Source organism: Ambystoma mexicanum, chromosome 6q, assembly GCF_040938575.1.
Source record: "Ambystoma mexicanum isolate Mex_15411 chromosome 6q, UKY_AmexF1_1, whole genome shotgun sequence".
NCBI lineage: Eukaryota > Metazoa > Chordata > Amphibia > Caudata > Ambystomatidae > Ambystoma > Ambystoma mexicanum.
In genome coordinates, this window is record NC_090937.1 from 186,337,513 (window position 1) to 186,353,604 (window position 16,092).

The following is a 16,092-nucleotide window of genomic DNA, read 5'->3' on the forward strand; positions in this document are numbered from 1 at the left end:
AGGTCTAACCATGATGGACAAACTGCAGCCTGTGAACATGGTAGGCAAAACATGCATGTGCATCTGGGGTGAGGGGATTGTATAGTCAGGACACTGGTAGTGGGGCGGCAAAATTACCTTTCACCTAGAGTGCCAAAAATCCTTGCACCGGCCCCGGGCTCCAGCAGACGGTTTTTCAACTTGCTGCAGTGGGGGCCGGCCCCATGACCAGCGCTTACCCAGTAATTTAGCCAACTGGCTCCGACTAAATAATACCAAACAATTGGCCTCATTACAACCTTCCCGGTATCCTGGCGGTAAACCTTCCAGGATACCGGCAAAGGTTGATACCGTTTCTGGCACTCGGTCTGGCAGCACTGGCGCTGGATTACGAGTGCTGGAGGGACAGGGTAAATCCCCATTCATGGATTCCATAGGACTCCATGAGGGGATTTGCTGTGATTACCGGCACCGGCAAAGCTGGTGCCGGTAATGAGGACTTTGTTTGCCAGTAGGGCGCCTGCCTTACCTCCACCTTTTAGCTGGAGGTAAGCTAAGGTGCCCCACCAGCAAACCTGTAGTCGGGCGGTCCAGTAAAGTGCCGGTATCCGCGAATACGGGCACTTTTTTACCAGACCACCGACTTGGAATGATAAGAAAAAGAACAGCAATGGAAAGCAGAACCACTGCCAGGCATGATTTAGTGCTACAACCAGGTACAACCCCATTCCCACGGCCTGATGCAGCCCCTTATCAAGGAATTTCACTCGCACGGGGGTAGCGGGGACATGTCACACATAACAAATGTTGCGAAAACATGCGGTGAAATGGCTACTGCAGTGACTTCTACATTGTCCCCAATGAAGGCGTAAGTAAATACATTTAAAACGAGGAATGCGACAGGCAGTGTCGCTTTAAATGTGAGGTGATAGACCAAAGGCTGGCCTTGCTCCAACATGTTCCCAAGCCACAGACGCCCCTTTCCCGTTTGGGGATTGTTTATTGTACTTCCATTCTGGACTATGGACATCAACATTAAAGCAAGAGGCCTCCAAGCGGCCAGAATCTGCTTGCACATAAATATTTCAGCCGCTTTGTCACTCCAGTGTTTGCAAAACTGGGAAAGTTTACAGAGTTTAGCAATCTGTTTGTACAAAAGCACAAGGCATACGTTCTGTGCCAAATAGACACACAAAGGCTGCACGTTGTTGATTCAAGTGCACTTCATGATTCATGTGGGCACTTTCCACACAGGTCAAGTGGCCTGACCTTTCCATAGCTCTGGTTATTTGCTTTACTTCCTCCTCTGCACCCTCGAACCTTTTTTTAATCTTTTGTGATATTGTAAGGCGCCATTTTGCATATATTATACAAACGCCAATAGCCTGCACTGCTGAGGATAAACAAAATAGGAGCAGATGAGACATACAGGAAAGTGGGGATGAGGATAGCAACCATGGGGAAGTTGCCAGTATCTCTAAGCCCATTCAGAAGCCTGAGGAGGAAAACAAGCCTTGATGGTGCTTACCCATTGACCTTTTCATGTATGTTCTCCCCTCCCCACACCCACTCTGTTTTTAACTCCAACATCAGACTTGTCCCCTTGAGCCATTAGTGCAGAAGGTGCATAGTGGGGTCATTGGCAAGGCCATATTTAGGATTAGTGAGGCTCTTGCAAGAAAGGACATGCAGACCCCACACCCCTAAATTAGCAGATGTAGGAACATCACCAGAATTGCTATAACAGAGCATGACATCACAACATTTGGCATCAAAGTTGTTGATACGTGAGGTCATAGTGGGGCAGGGCATTACACGAAGTGCGATGGTAGGCATTTACATTAATAAAATGAGTTTAGAAGTCCACTATGAGACAAGGGAGGATTTCCATGTTAAATATTGTTGCCATGGCAATTGAGGCTCAGCGGATAAATGTGCAAACACTGCGCAATGCTCCATTATTTGTTACATGACCGTTGACTTGTACGTGCACCCCAGCATGCTAAGAATACATAAAATAAGAAATGGAACTGATAAGACCCCAGCTGGCTTGGCAGACACCTACAGGTTACAGTTTTGAATTATGACTGGATCAGACTTTCATTCTTCCAAGGTTCGTCAAGTAAGCATCATTGTGTAGGGTGATATCCTCATTATTCCAGCATATAGAGACAGCTGTATTTGTGGTCTGCACTGCAAAAAGCAACTCATGCCTAGTGCACTTGACCCTCCATACATACCTTTTGGGGGCTGGCCACTTTCCTAGGTGGCTATGGGCCTCCCGTCCACCGCCCATAGTTAGTGCAATATGGGGTTTGCATGCAAAGACAGCCGGGTTGGTGCTATTAGTAGGCAAGGTTATGCGCTTGTCTATATGTGTAAATGTTAGAGTGGCAAAATGCTGCTTTAACACCTCCACACTCATTGTATACAAACTGCCTTGCCTGTGATGGCACCGGCACTGACTGTCTGCAGGCTGAGGCTGGCTGCAGACCAGGCAGCGCCGCCACGCCACAAAGGTTGGGGTCAGGTCAGGGTCACGAGTGGCATGGGCGTGGAAGCGCTGGCACAGTCTGGCACCTGCGCATTTGCACTCCATGTGGCAGGCCATGAACGAAGCACCATACGAAACGTGCCCCCTCGAGTCTCGACCAATTGTTGTGATGGTCATGGTGTGAGTCTATCAGGGAATGCTGCGTGCACTGTGCATCCTGGCTGAACCCCCTGCCTTCAGCCTGCTAACTTATTGGCCCACCACCCGGACAGTCCATCAGACGTGGTGGCCTGTGCACTCTGGCTGGAGGACGGCAGCAGCCTTTTGCTGTGTGGTGTGCTAGGCCAGTGAGTACCTGTCTCATGTAGGCCACCCATCCTGGACGCGGCATTCCCTGCTGTGCTGTGAGAGTGGCCCTGGGGTTGGGCCATGCCTTTACTGGAGCCTGTGCTGAGAACAGTCCGTCCGACATCACGCAGGTGAGGACTCCACATTAATTGTTTACCGCCTTGCCTTGATAGGATCGACTCTGCTTCCTTTGCACACTCCCTCCTCCTCTTCAAATCCCCCTAGCAGAAACTGGTACCTGCGTTAACATGTGTGCTCTGCTGTAACGTGCGTGCAACACTAGGAGACTGACACTGTCCAGATTGCATGCTTGTGTGTGCCCTGAGTCTCCTTCACACTCCACTACACGAAAGTCAGTGTGTCCCCTGCAAACGCCTTTAAAACATAGTTGGAGTTGCACGCCCATTTGTACCCTTAATCTGAATGCACTGACTATAACAGTGTAAAATAGCACGGAGTGTAGGCAGATGTACGTGCGTGCACTATATTATGCATTAACTTAGCTCACTTTGATAACACTCCTACTGTAGACGCCCCGCCTGTATGGAGTGTAAACCCTTCCGGTCATTGGCACTAATGTAAGCAGGACCGACTCCACCTTTCAACCTTCCGAGGTCATTCACTAACATGGCTGCCATTTCCTTCCTTAGGGAAACACTTGTTCTTGGCAGAGCCAGGATCTCGAATAATGTAGCCAGTCTCCCACACAACCCATTTGGGGATTCGGAATATAGCTTTTCAACGCATCCAGGGGAGCTGGAGGCAAGAAATTCACAGAAGGGTGCACGTGGAAATAAAGACGAGATGTTTACTGAGACCCTGGAATGCAGGAAATGCCATTGTCCATGCAGGTCGCAGAGTCTTCCTGATTCTCTGACATTGTTTTAGTGATTACATCAAATGGGAGGAACATGGGCAGGCCGAGTTGCTCCATCTGCCTTCGGGGGGACACTTGTGCACATTTGAGCTTGCAGTCCATTGACTCCCTAAAGCCATGCTAATCCCTATGGACAGCCATTCCCACCCACTTCCTGCTCAAAACGCATCCACTCCTGGGATGCCTTTAAGCTTGCTTTACTCAAGCCAATAGCCCCATATCGCCCCGAAGGTCATCTCAGAGTCAGCCCTCGGCCCCATCAGTCAGGCTGCACCAACGGCCAAAGATGTTTTCAGTAAGTGGAGTTCATTACTGCTCGGTCACAGCTCTGCTCAAGTAGGTCACTTTGAAATACAGTTTTGCTTAAAAAAGAAAAAGGGAAGTTGGGGGATGTGAGGAGTGCCGGCTCATCACACTTCCTCTAGTAATGGAGTGCAAGGTAACCTATTTAAGGGAACATCATGACACAAATGTATTCCTTTTTACTTATTTTATTGTTCATTTATACAGCGCTTATACACAGGTGGAGTGCTTCAAAGCACTTCAAGGGGGGAAGGGAACAAGGAAATACAGTAATCACTCTTATGCCTTGAAGTTTCTGAGTGATTGACAGAAAAACTAGCATACTCAGCCTGACAGCATTTCACCTAGTGCAAGTGCATGAAGTGTTACAGTAGCAACCAAGCTAGGGAGAAGGGACACAAACGGGGGGTGGGGGGTACAGGACGGTATGCAGTGATTATAATGAATACCAAAATAACTAATACCATTATAACGAACCTAAAATAACAAATGTCAAAATATTGAATTTGGAAATAAACTGAAAAAGGCGTTGGGAAAGGGGTTAGTGGTTTTGGCGGTGGGGGAAAAGTATTAAGAACAAAAAAATTGGGGTTTGGGGTGGCAGAACCCCCCAAAAACTACGATAAAGGAATGTTATTTTGGAGTTCATTATTATGATATACATGATTGTGGTACTAGTCCTGGTACATTTAGGTCATGCATGCGTACAGACGAAGGTGCGAGGAAGAGGGGCTTGGGGGGAACAAATGAGTCCAGTCCAGCAGGGCCTGGATTAAGTGCAGAGAGGTTGCCCAGCTCATGGAGCGTGATCTAAAAGTGCAGTAATGCTGAACATAGTGCAGTGGCACAAATGCAAGTTCAAAAGACTGGCGGGGGAGCCTGAGACCTGTAAGGCTCTGGAGGTGAACCAGGCAAACAGTCAGCAAAACTGAACATAGTTAAGGTGGAGAAGGAGGATGGAGAGAAAAAGAACAGAGGTTAGCAGGGGAGAGGGAGAGAGGAGAAAGCAAAGAGGAAGGTCTTGAGGAGTTTGAGGAACTTAAGGTGCTCCGGTTCAAGACGGAGAGAGGCAGGGAGGCTGTTCCAGAGGGAGGCACCTGCAGAGGATAGAGATCTACACCTAAATTTCTGTTTGTGAAAGTGGCTCACCCGCAGAGAGTTGGAGAAGGACGAGTGTAAATCTCTAGAGGGAGAGTATTTAGGAAGAGAGCGTTGCAGATAGTGCAGAACCTGGCCCCAGAAAGCCTTGTGGACAATGCAAATGGTCTTAAATTTGATCCTTGCAGACACTGGGAGCCAGTGGAGAGATTTCATTCATTGAGAGATACAATACCTGGGCTTGAGGCCAAGGATAAGTCTCGCAGTCCTGTTCTGGATTAGTTGCAGAGGGCGGAGAATAGAGGAAGGCAGATTGAGAAAGAGGTTGTTGCAGTAGTCTAGCCTAGAGAGAAACATGGCTCTGGAGACAGTGAGCTTCTGGGAGAAGGTGAGAAAGGGAAGAATCCAAGATGTGAGGAGAGAAAGAGAGAGTGGAGTCGAAGATGCAACCAAGGTTGTTTGACTTGCAGCAAGGCGAAGAAAGAGGGCCCAAGGTGGGCGTACAGAGTGAGAAAGGGAACGCAAGGGCAGGGGTCCCAGTGAGAAGGATCTCTGTCTTACTGGCATTAAGGCAGAGATTGTTGGAGGCGCACCAATCCTGAATCGCTGATAGACAGTCAGGAATGAGCGAGGGAGGAGAGGAGTCTGAAGGAAAGCTGAGTGTCATCCGCATAACACTGTAAGTTAGAGGAGAAGGTAGAGATCAGATGGGCAAAGGGGCCAAGTAGAGGTTGAAAAACCAGGGTGAGAGGATAGAGCCCTGGGGAAGGCCACAGGTAGACAGAGAGGTGGCAGAGACAAAGGGACCAAGTTGGACCGGGGAGGGGCAGTCCAAGAGGAAGGAGGTCAGCCACTCCAGGGCCTGATCCGTGATGCCCAGGTTCTCACGTAGTCGATTGATCAGGATGGCGTGGTTGACTGTGTCGAAAGTACAGGAAAGATCAAGGAGGATTAGGACAGAAGGAATGCTGGGATCAAGGTTAGAGAGCAGATCTTACCAGGTGTTCAGGAGAGCAGTTTCTGTGCCTCTGGCAGCTCTTAAACCAGACTGATAGTCATGGAGACAACCAACAGATTCAGTATCAAGAGTAAGCTGGGAGATGGCCAGCTTTTCCAAGGGTTTGCCCAGGAATGGGCTGATGGAAATTGGGCGATAGTTTACCAGGCAGGTAGGATCGGCAGACAGCTTCTTGAGGAGTGGTTGCACAAGGGAGTGCTTAATGGGAGAAGGGAATGTTCCAGTGGCGAAAGAGTGATTACAGAAATCGAGCAATGCTGGAGCAAGGGTGTCAATACGGTTCTTGATGATACTGAAGGAGCAGGGGAACACCTGTTTCGACAACACTTTCATAGATCAGACTTGTCTAGAAACCTCATCAGGTGTTGTCAGAGAGAAAGAGGAGAAAGGAGGAGGAGAGGTAGCGGTGGCCAAAGGGGGGTCGAGTGAGGAAGAGGAGATATAGGACAGGATGTCCTGAGTTTTAGCCAGAGCCATACAGAAGGTCTGGGAGGGAATAGGAGAGGTAGATACTGCAAGAGGATTGACCTGTTCCTTGCAGATTTTAAAGAGCTCGTCCCTGTTGTTAGAGGCCGCTGAGATCCAGGCTTGAATGTGTGCTCTCTTCTTGATGAGTGTTATTGCTTCGACTTGCACTTTGGTGCAACCAGTCTAAGTATGTGTAAATGTGGCCTGGCATGCTTTACTGTAATGTTATTACATGTCTACACTGGTCTACATTATGCAGCCAGTGAGACATGGTTTCAATGTGGCATGGCATTTTTAATAGCAAAGCATTAATGTTCCTGTGCATTGTTGGTGACATGCTTGTATTGGTTTGGTGTTACCCTACAAAACAATTTCAAACACTCTCTCAGCAAGTGTGCTGTGTATTGCATTAAAACACATATTGGGCCTCATTACAAGTGTGTAGGTCCGGTAACAACGGTGCCAGTAAGCATACCGGCACCGTTGTTACCAGACCAGCACACTACGGGTCTGCCTGCCAGAGTTGTTGTGCCAGGCAGGTCTGACACTGCCGCACAGCGGCCATGGTAAGTAGACCGTAACGGCGGCACCAGCACCATTATTAACTGTGCCGGTGCTTCTGTGTTCCCCATTCCCATAGAGTCCTGTGTTACTGGGAAGTCAGGCGGTAATTTTTTGGGGTCTGGCGGCAGCCCACCGGTATCATCGGCAGGGCTACTGCCATACCCGTAATGAGGCCCATTTATATCTTTCTCCTACTACAGTGTGCAGCATACCCCTTCAGCAGCACGTTTGTGCGTATTGTGCAAGCGTGATAATCTAAGCCCGCCCAGAGTGTGGCACGACCCGTGATTTGTTGCTGCGTTGGGGGGCGCCTCTGCTTGGCTCACAAGGGGGCCCCGACATTTTGTTTTACGCCACTGGCAACAAGAACATTTACCTGTTGGTCTATCTTGCATGTTGATAAGCAATTAACTTGAATTCCGTTGCTTGCACCGCATACACTCAATGAGCTGTTTTGACGCGGCATGCTGGGTGAGTTGGCAGTGCTTTAAAGTGTCTTTGGGTCATGGCAGTCCAAATATCTAACATATCAAGAAGCACTGAGGTGGGGGAGAGCTGGGTAGTGATCCCGGCCTGTAGTTCAATACATAAAGTGCTCTTACCCATAGAACTGTCCTCCTAACCTGCCCGTAACATGTCGCCTAATCTTCATCAGACCCCAGGTTCATGCTTGTTTCATAATATCGCATTTTCTTTCAACAGAGAGTGCTGGTTTTCACTGGTTACAAAGGTCTTCCTACTTTTAAGCCTTTTTCATTAGGCCCTAATAGCATAGCATTTGAGTTGGTGGTACAGCATGTCGCAGTGTGATGAGTAAAGCTAACTGCACCGCATTCTCTGGAGCATAGAGAGAAGAGTTGTCTTTCACTCTGAGCTGCACAGTATGTCCATCTGGATAGCTCCCATGTCAAGGATAGTATAGCCTCTGATGTACGCTCAGCCCGCGTGTGCCAAGTTCGAACCTCAACTGAGCCGCCTAAATTCAGACCATTACATTGGATAATATCTATAATTACAGCACTGAAACACATCTGGCATGAAGCGTGTTGATACACTGGCATTGTGTAAATGGAATATATTGGGGATTGTCAGTCTGGGAGTGTACTGTGATTGGCATACGAGAAGCCTACCAACTCTATAAAAATGTGAGGAGCCTTGGATTTTGCAAGCTGAAAAATTAAAACTCGGTGTATACTTTTTTTATGACAGTATGCATGGATTGTCAAACTGGGAACGTTATAAATAGTAAGTACTCGATGTCCACACGTTGTTGCAAGTATGCTTTGAAGGGCCTGGGTGTGTGTTTACATATCCTTTAAACTATTCACAGTGGTTCATTCTGGTTGGCATAGCAAACCCAATGAGAAGTTCCCTAACCATATTTGCTCCAATCAGCAGCTTTGTAAAAAAGCAAGTCAGGAGCCTGGCTTTCCATTTCCCACCCACAGTAATTTCATATTGGGCTAGTCCTCTATTATCCTTCCTTCTCATTCTCTTGCACATCCCCGCCCCTTATCGTATCCTCCTTTAAAACTTTGCATCCTCCTCCTTGCAACCTGGTACCAAAATGCAAATAACTTCAGTAAAAGCCCAAACCATTGGCATTGCCAATGCTTGTTTTTTAATAGTGGTTGCTATCACAGTTGTGTTCTTTCATCGCACGGTAAATAACAATTACCTAACTCAATGGTATGCATTTTATCGACCTCCATAGGATAAAAGACTGAGAAGGTGCTGCTGGAATTCGAACATGTACACACAGATTGCACACAGAGCTCAGAAATCAAATAGTCTGTACCTGGACACACGGAATGAACCCTCTTAATTAGCAGTATCATGTTTTTTCTCTCCCTTCACACAAAATACATGCAAAATAACTGTTGCATGCTAGTAAATGATAACAAACTACTGCCCACTTTTTCCACCCGAGATCACTCGCTTATTTACATTCTTGTACCTCAGAAATGTGCAGAATCTGAGTGATGCTGTGTAATTCATAATTGCACTCGTTTGCATCCGTGTTCAGTATTTGCAGCATTATTTCCCCACCACAAATGGAAGTTGTGTTATGTTGCTAGAGGAATCCATGCCACGCACCATTGCAATTTGCATGGTTTCCAGGCCCTCTGGCAGACCTAAAAAAGAGGTGAGTGGGTTAGCTTTGTGGGGAGAAAAGGAGAATTCATGCAGGGGGTTTACAAGTATCAGAATGGAAAGTCGTGTGGTATGACAGTACCTCCTCTGGGTACTTACAAGACGTAAGTATATAAAAGAAAAGAAACAATGTGAGACATTCTGCTACTTATAGTCATAGTTTGACATGGCCATACAGCATTGTTGCATTAAAGCAAACAGTTTTTGGCATGTCTAACAAGCAGAGATCATGGGCATAAACAAGCAGTTGCAATGCAAATCACCTAACCGTTAATACGTATTAAGTGGAACGACAGACGATGGTCACTCCACTGATCAATTACCCACTCACTGTTACCCTGGAGTCGTACTGCTCGGAACAAAGTGCCAACAACATAGAGAGAAGCCTTGCTGAAGGTGCTGGTACAGCGGTGTCCGGAATACTACGCCACACTTCTCGTGACAGCTTAAGTGGTAGAGGGCTGCAGAAGCAAACAGTGCCTAGACAAAGGCTGCGAGACCCCCAAGAGTACAGGCCTGGTTTTGATACTTATCCCGCCCACTCACAACAGCTATCCGGGCAAAACCCAAGTCAAAAGAATAAATGCCTGTTGTCCTCCCACTATCCCCCTACCCTTTTCATTTTCTCCGTCCCTCACTCCCAAAATGCAAAACAATATCCTCTCCTGCTGCCACCCTCCTTCGACATGCCCCACACCCCAAAAACATGATAAAATAGGCGTCATGCCTCCTGCACTCACCTCCGCTATATATATTCCCCCATCCTCTCCCTGACTTACTCTCACCTGCTTCCTATTCACTGCACAGATCCATTCCAAGTGATTATCATGATGTCAAAGCAGTTGAGAAGTTTCTAAAAACGTAAGAAAATAAATTGAGCATATTTTGTTCCTGTTCTGTTTAACATCTGACAAACTTTTTTTTTAATGTGGGGCTTTTTGTCTGTGTGGTGTAATGTCTGGTACTGCCTGTCCACGTCGTTATGGAGGAGGGACTTGGACTCAGCAATACGGAGGGTATGAGATGCTCGGTAGGAAGTGGAGTCAGTATACTGTAAAGGGACGAACGAATTAGACATGTTCAAACCTCGCTCCTTGTCTGCATGTTCATTACGGGTTCCGAATCGCCAGACCTGCAAACCTGGGCCACAACCACAGACACCACAGGTGGCACGAAATCCCTGTGCGTTATTTCCAGCATAGTATAGTAATATGTGGTTGGGCAGGAATGGAATCATCCCATTAGGGATATTAGTTGTAAACCGTTAAACAATCCAATTCCCGTAACGTTATTTGTGTCACACCTGCTTTTCTGAAAACTGTGTGTGTGTGTGTGTGTGTTTATGGGTATATGATGGCAGAACCTGACACATGGTATGAGCACCTATGCATATCATGCCAGTATTCACTCTGTCCACTAGGTCACATTATGCCACTTCCTGGCCATATATTACCTGTATCTGTAGTATGGCTGGAGTACCTGAGCATTATATATATATATATATATATATATATATATATATATATATATATATATATGCTACACAGCCTGCGGTAGAGCCGTGTAGTTATGGTTAAGTTGCTAAACCCATAGGAAGAGGACTTTTTGGGTGGCTTATAACTATGCTCACCCTAGACAAATCCTCACCAAACTTTGCAAAAAAAAGTATATGGCCCGCTCTGAATCTTTTTTGCAAAATTTTGGTGAGGTTTTGTCCAGGGGGGACAAAGATGTAGGGGTCCCAAAATTTCTTTTTTTTCCATAGACTGAATGGAGAAAAACTTTGCCCACGCCTACAGCCCAAACCGCTGAACGGATTTTCACGGCAGGAGCGGCGGCTGGGTCCCGAAAGCTTTTGTAAATTTGGTGGTAATCCGTCCAGTACTTTTTTTAAAAAAAAACAACCAAAAAGTAGGTCCAAAAGAATTAGTGATATCTGGGTTCGGTCTGCGGATAGGACTCCGATTGGCTTAGAAGGCAACCTGGTGTCCGCGGACATCGGACGCACCCACTGATTGGATGGTGAAAAAACGTGAAGTGCGTCAGATTTTTGGAAATGACTGTCATCTTGGATTCGCAGACAGCGGCCGGTGTCTGCGGACATCGCAGTTAAAACATATAAAAAAAACACAACATTGTACTTGTCAAACTTATCAAATAATAATAAAGGATGGGATATGGCGCAAGTAGCAAAAAAAAAGTGTTTTTTGTCATAAAAGTCTGCAAACAGTTCGGATGTTCACAAACAGTCCTGTGAAGTTCGCGGACACCTCTGCATTACAGGGTTGGTGAAAAGCAGTTCTTGGATGGCTTATAACTTTGGCGCCACTTAATGAAACTGCATGACATTTTGCAATTATATTCTTGACCTGATTCGGAATGAGGTTGCAAAGTTTGGTGGGATTCTGTCAAGAGGGGGCAAAATATAGGGGGGGGTCCCAAAATATTGTAAAGGCTTATAATATGTGGTGCCATTTGACGAATCTACACAAAGGTTTGCAAAACGAATATAGATCTAGATATAAATGTTTTTGCAAAGTCTGGTGGGATTCTGTCAAGAGGGGGCAAAATTAGAGGGATCCGAACATATTGTAAAAGGCTTGTAAATGTGGTGCAATTTGAGGAATCTACACAAAAGTTTGCAAAAAGATTTTAAATCTAGATATAAATGTTTTTGTAAAGTCTGAATGGATTTTGTCAAGTGAGGGCTAAGTTATATGACTAAGTTATATGACTATTGTATGTGCATACATTTGACACTTTTGAAAAAATAAAACAATTACCTACAATTTACTCATATCATACTTACCCAATATAGCAATATTTGTGCCCAATTTACAAAGTGTCACCTTAAAATTCTGCCATTTCCCGCCTTCTAGAATCATTTTTAACAGAGTTTTTTCATTGAATTTCATAGGTTTTTATTAGTGCAACTTAACCATAACGTCCCTTTAACAGTTTTTTCATTGAAAAAAAAATATATATATATACACAAAACACCTGCCAGGTAGCACAACTACCATGGCATATGATGGCATTGCATAACATAGGATTTTACTAACTTGAGGACATACACTCATTATGCATATTTTTGGCACATGTGCAAAGCACCTGCCCAAATGAAGAAACTACTTGAGCATACTGTGCCCTTTTAAACCCCACAGTTGACAATCCCTTCTGTGCAACTCTCCGGCAAACATGCATCCACTTATACAAACACACATACCCAAATCGTACATCTCAGAGACCAGAAAACACCAAAACACATTCTCAAAGCAAACATTCATCCACCTTCCATCTAAACCATAGAGATAAAATAATGAGGGCAAACCAGGCCGATATGCTTTGCCCCTGCTAGAATGTTCTGATATCCAGAGCCACATTTGGAAGACCTCTGGGGTAGCTTTACCGAAAGTCCATGTGGAAGAACACAATCATGTATTTTGAGTCCCTGAGATTGGATGAATGCATGGCTAAACACAAAGCACCCTTTCCACTTCATGCTGTTAGGGACAACGGGCGTGCTCTCAGTTCCAGCATACTTTTGCTTCATCTGATAATCTGTGCACTCAGCAAAGCCCTAATACAACAGCAAGGGGCCCAAACACAGTGTCTCAAGACTATCCTGCGGACTGGTTCTGTCACTGTCGTGTACTATGATTGACCCCAGCAAAGAAGACATAGCCTTCCTTTGCCAATCACCATAGGAATTGGAATAGTGAGCTCAGAATATGAAGAGACAAGCTGCCAAAAGTCGTCACGTGCCGATCGGCTGTCAACTGCTCCATTTTGTACAACTGTGTTTTGACTCTCACCCATCCTCAAGTTCCACTCAAACTCCTGCCCCCCAGCAGGGATGATAGGCGCCCCATACATTTTGAACTGTTAAAAAAGATTATCAGACGCCTATGCCTGGTATGCTACTCCCCCTATGAGTGCCTCCTCTTTAAAGCCTGTTTCATATTGGCTTTCTTCGTAGCCCCCCGCCCCAGTGAGCTGATCACCCGCTCCAAACATGATAAAGAATTCAAGGCCCTACGGAACGAGGACATAAGCATTTCTGAGGGCTCCGTGGGTTTGACGATAAGGAGCTCCAAGACAGATCAAAGGGGAAAAGGGACAACGCTTGTTCTTGGGTGCTTGGGGGAAGAAGAATGTTGTCCTGTCTCGGCCATGAGCGCTTTCCTGGGGACCAGGCCATGCGGCCCTGGTTACTTGTTTATACACAAGGAGGGCTCCTCCCTTATGCTATTCCAATTAAGAAAGGTAATGGCAAAAACGCTGGCAGGTATCAAGGGTACCGAGGGGCACTACACGCCCCACTCATTCTGCATAGGGGCAGCCACAACAGAATACCAGGAGGGAATGGGAGACAAGGCCATAAAGAGAATTGGAAGGTGGGAGTTGGAAAAGTACAATCTATACATAAGGCCAGTGGGGAGGAAGAGGGGACACGCAAATTAATGTAATGGAAAAGGGCAGATGTTGGTGGTTGAGAGGCGAGGGGAGTCGCGCCAGGCAGCGGACATTTCATCAAACAACAACATCAATCTCTCCACAGATCACAAATCGGTGTGGGTCATCGGACACTCATTTGTGGCCCGGGCAGCTGAGGGAACAAAGAAGGAGTATCAGGACACTCAAATGGGTTTTTTAAGAACCTGGATCTCTTGGCTAGCTAAAGGAGGCATGGGATGGGATGAGTTGTGGGGAGCGTTGGTTTATGGCAGGCGACACAACGCACCACCGAACATAATAGTGATCCACTTAGGTGGAAACAACCTGGTAGCAATGGGGAGGAAGGGGTTACTAGCAAGGATGAGGGTGTCGCTGACTAAAGTAGGGAATGGGTACCGGGGCACAGAGTTAATCATACCAAGGCAGGCCTGGCAGGGGGCGCATTTTCACAGAGGAGTGGAGGAGTCAAAACGGAAGTTGAACGTTAAGATGGGAAATTGTTTGGTTAGTAGGGGCATGGGCTGGATCAAACACGCATTGATTACTTTGAAAACACTGGGTTGCTTTGGAGCAGACAAAGTGCACTTGTCAGAGGTGGGGGTGAGGGTGATGGTGGCAGATTTAAAGGACCCAATGGAGGAAAGGGGCTGCACATAGATGGCATCGAAGGGTGGAACAGGGGGAAAATGGAGGGGGGGGGGGAAGGGGTTTAGCAAGAGGCCTAGACCCACAAGGAAATGGCCAATCTGGGCCGAACACGCTCCCACCCCCCCGGGGGGGGGTGGCCTCCGTACGGAAACCACGTGGTCAAGGGAAGACCTTTTTCCAGCATGCCACTGGCAGGACAGAGGCCCTCCTGCAACGGAGTACGGGACAAGAGACAGGAATGCCAAGGGACGCCGCCACGCAAGGGGAGGGTGGAGGGGATGGGGATCCCCAGCATAAACCATCATGCCACTGGTGGAGTCCAAAGGGCCAGAATGTATGTTGCAACGGAATGAATGGGGTAGAGGAACAGATCAGGGATAGCAGCGGTTCTGTGCAGCATGGGCGACCAGGTGCCTGAGGGGGAACTCACTGCTGCCGGTTGCCAGCAGTAAGTCGTGGCAGAGGCACTGGTCGCAGTGATAGGTTTCGGGCAGACAAGCCCAGAGGATGTTACATGGTGTTCCTCTTAGAAAGTACTGGCGGATACCACAAGGGAACTGCACAGCCATCAGGTTATTATGAACGGTACCCAGGAGTATTAGACTTGGGAGGTCTGTGTTAAAGGAGAGGGTTAGGGGGCTTGGAAGACCCTCCAACTCCAACATGGATGGGGGAAAATGCGAAGTGCATCGATGGAAAAGAAAATACTGAGAGGAATAATGAAGTCAACAAGGGGTGTGGGGGGAATGAAAGGATTTTGAGTAAACGGGGCTCCGGCAAGTAGGTTCGGAAAGTGGGGGGGGACCGCCTGTGACTATGGGTCAGAGAGGGGTGTAGTAAGAGTAATGGGGCATTTTTAAGTGACAGCTTAAGGAGAACAGAAAAATCAGGGTATGCCTGTGAGTCGGGTCCTTGGCATGTGGTGGGAAAAGGGGCCGAAGAGGAGCAGGGGGGAGTGTTGGGGAGGAACGCTTTTTAAGCGATGGGTAAGGGGAGGATAATGGGGAAGGAAGGCCGTTGGGCGGAGTGAAAGTAGCTTTGGATGGGGCTCATGAGAACATGAGGGTGTGAAGGGGAAGGAGGGGCCTGAGGGGGATAGGACAGATAAGGCGGTGGGAGCTAGGGCAGCCCGGGGTTTCGACGGAAGGGGGGAGGGGATTCATGGCATGACAGGCTAACGGAAGATCGTTGGGGAGGGGAAATTTGGCAAGGAATAGAGAGACCACCAAGGGAAGGAAGGGGAAGTGGGGAAGAAGAGGGAATTCAGGGGAAAGGGGAAGCACGATGGGGGGGAAAATAAGTGGACGCATCCTAAAAAGGAGCCAAAGCGAAAAGTCACAAGGAAACGAAAATGGAAAGAAAAATGCACTTAAATAGAAATGGGAAAAGAAAATGAATAATGAAAAAAATAAAATCAAATAAAATGGCCAAAGCGTAGAAAGGGGCAAATAAGGAGGGAGAGGGCCCTTGATTGGTCTGCAAGGACCGGAAAGGGCGGGGGGATTGGGATGCTATTGCTATGCGCAGAATCCTGAAGGTAGCAGCAAAACAGAACACCTGTAAATTAACTCCTGACTTTATATATACAATAAAGTTTGCTGTGGCAATTTTTCTCCCACTCAGTCAACTGGTCCTGCCTCTCATTTAGGCTGTGGGGGGGTTGGGCTCCAAGGGTGGAGGGGT

The 16,092-nt window shown here is 47.1% G+C and overlaps 1 long non-coding RNA gene across 1 annotated transcript in view; it reads right to left on the minus strand.

The window, feature by feature from the left end:
• The window catches only part of LOC138515869 (uncharacterized), a 170,079-nt gene that overhangs the window by 153,208 nt on the left and 779 nt on the right, over positions 1–16,092 (minus strand). Inside the window, exon 2 of the long non-coding RNA XR_011282175.1 lies at positions 9,107–9,284. This is a non-coding gene — a long non-coding RNA (uncharacterized lncRNA). The remainder of the gene's footprint in view (positions 1–9,106; positions 9,285–16,092) is intronic.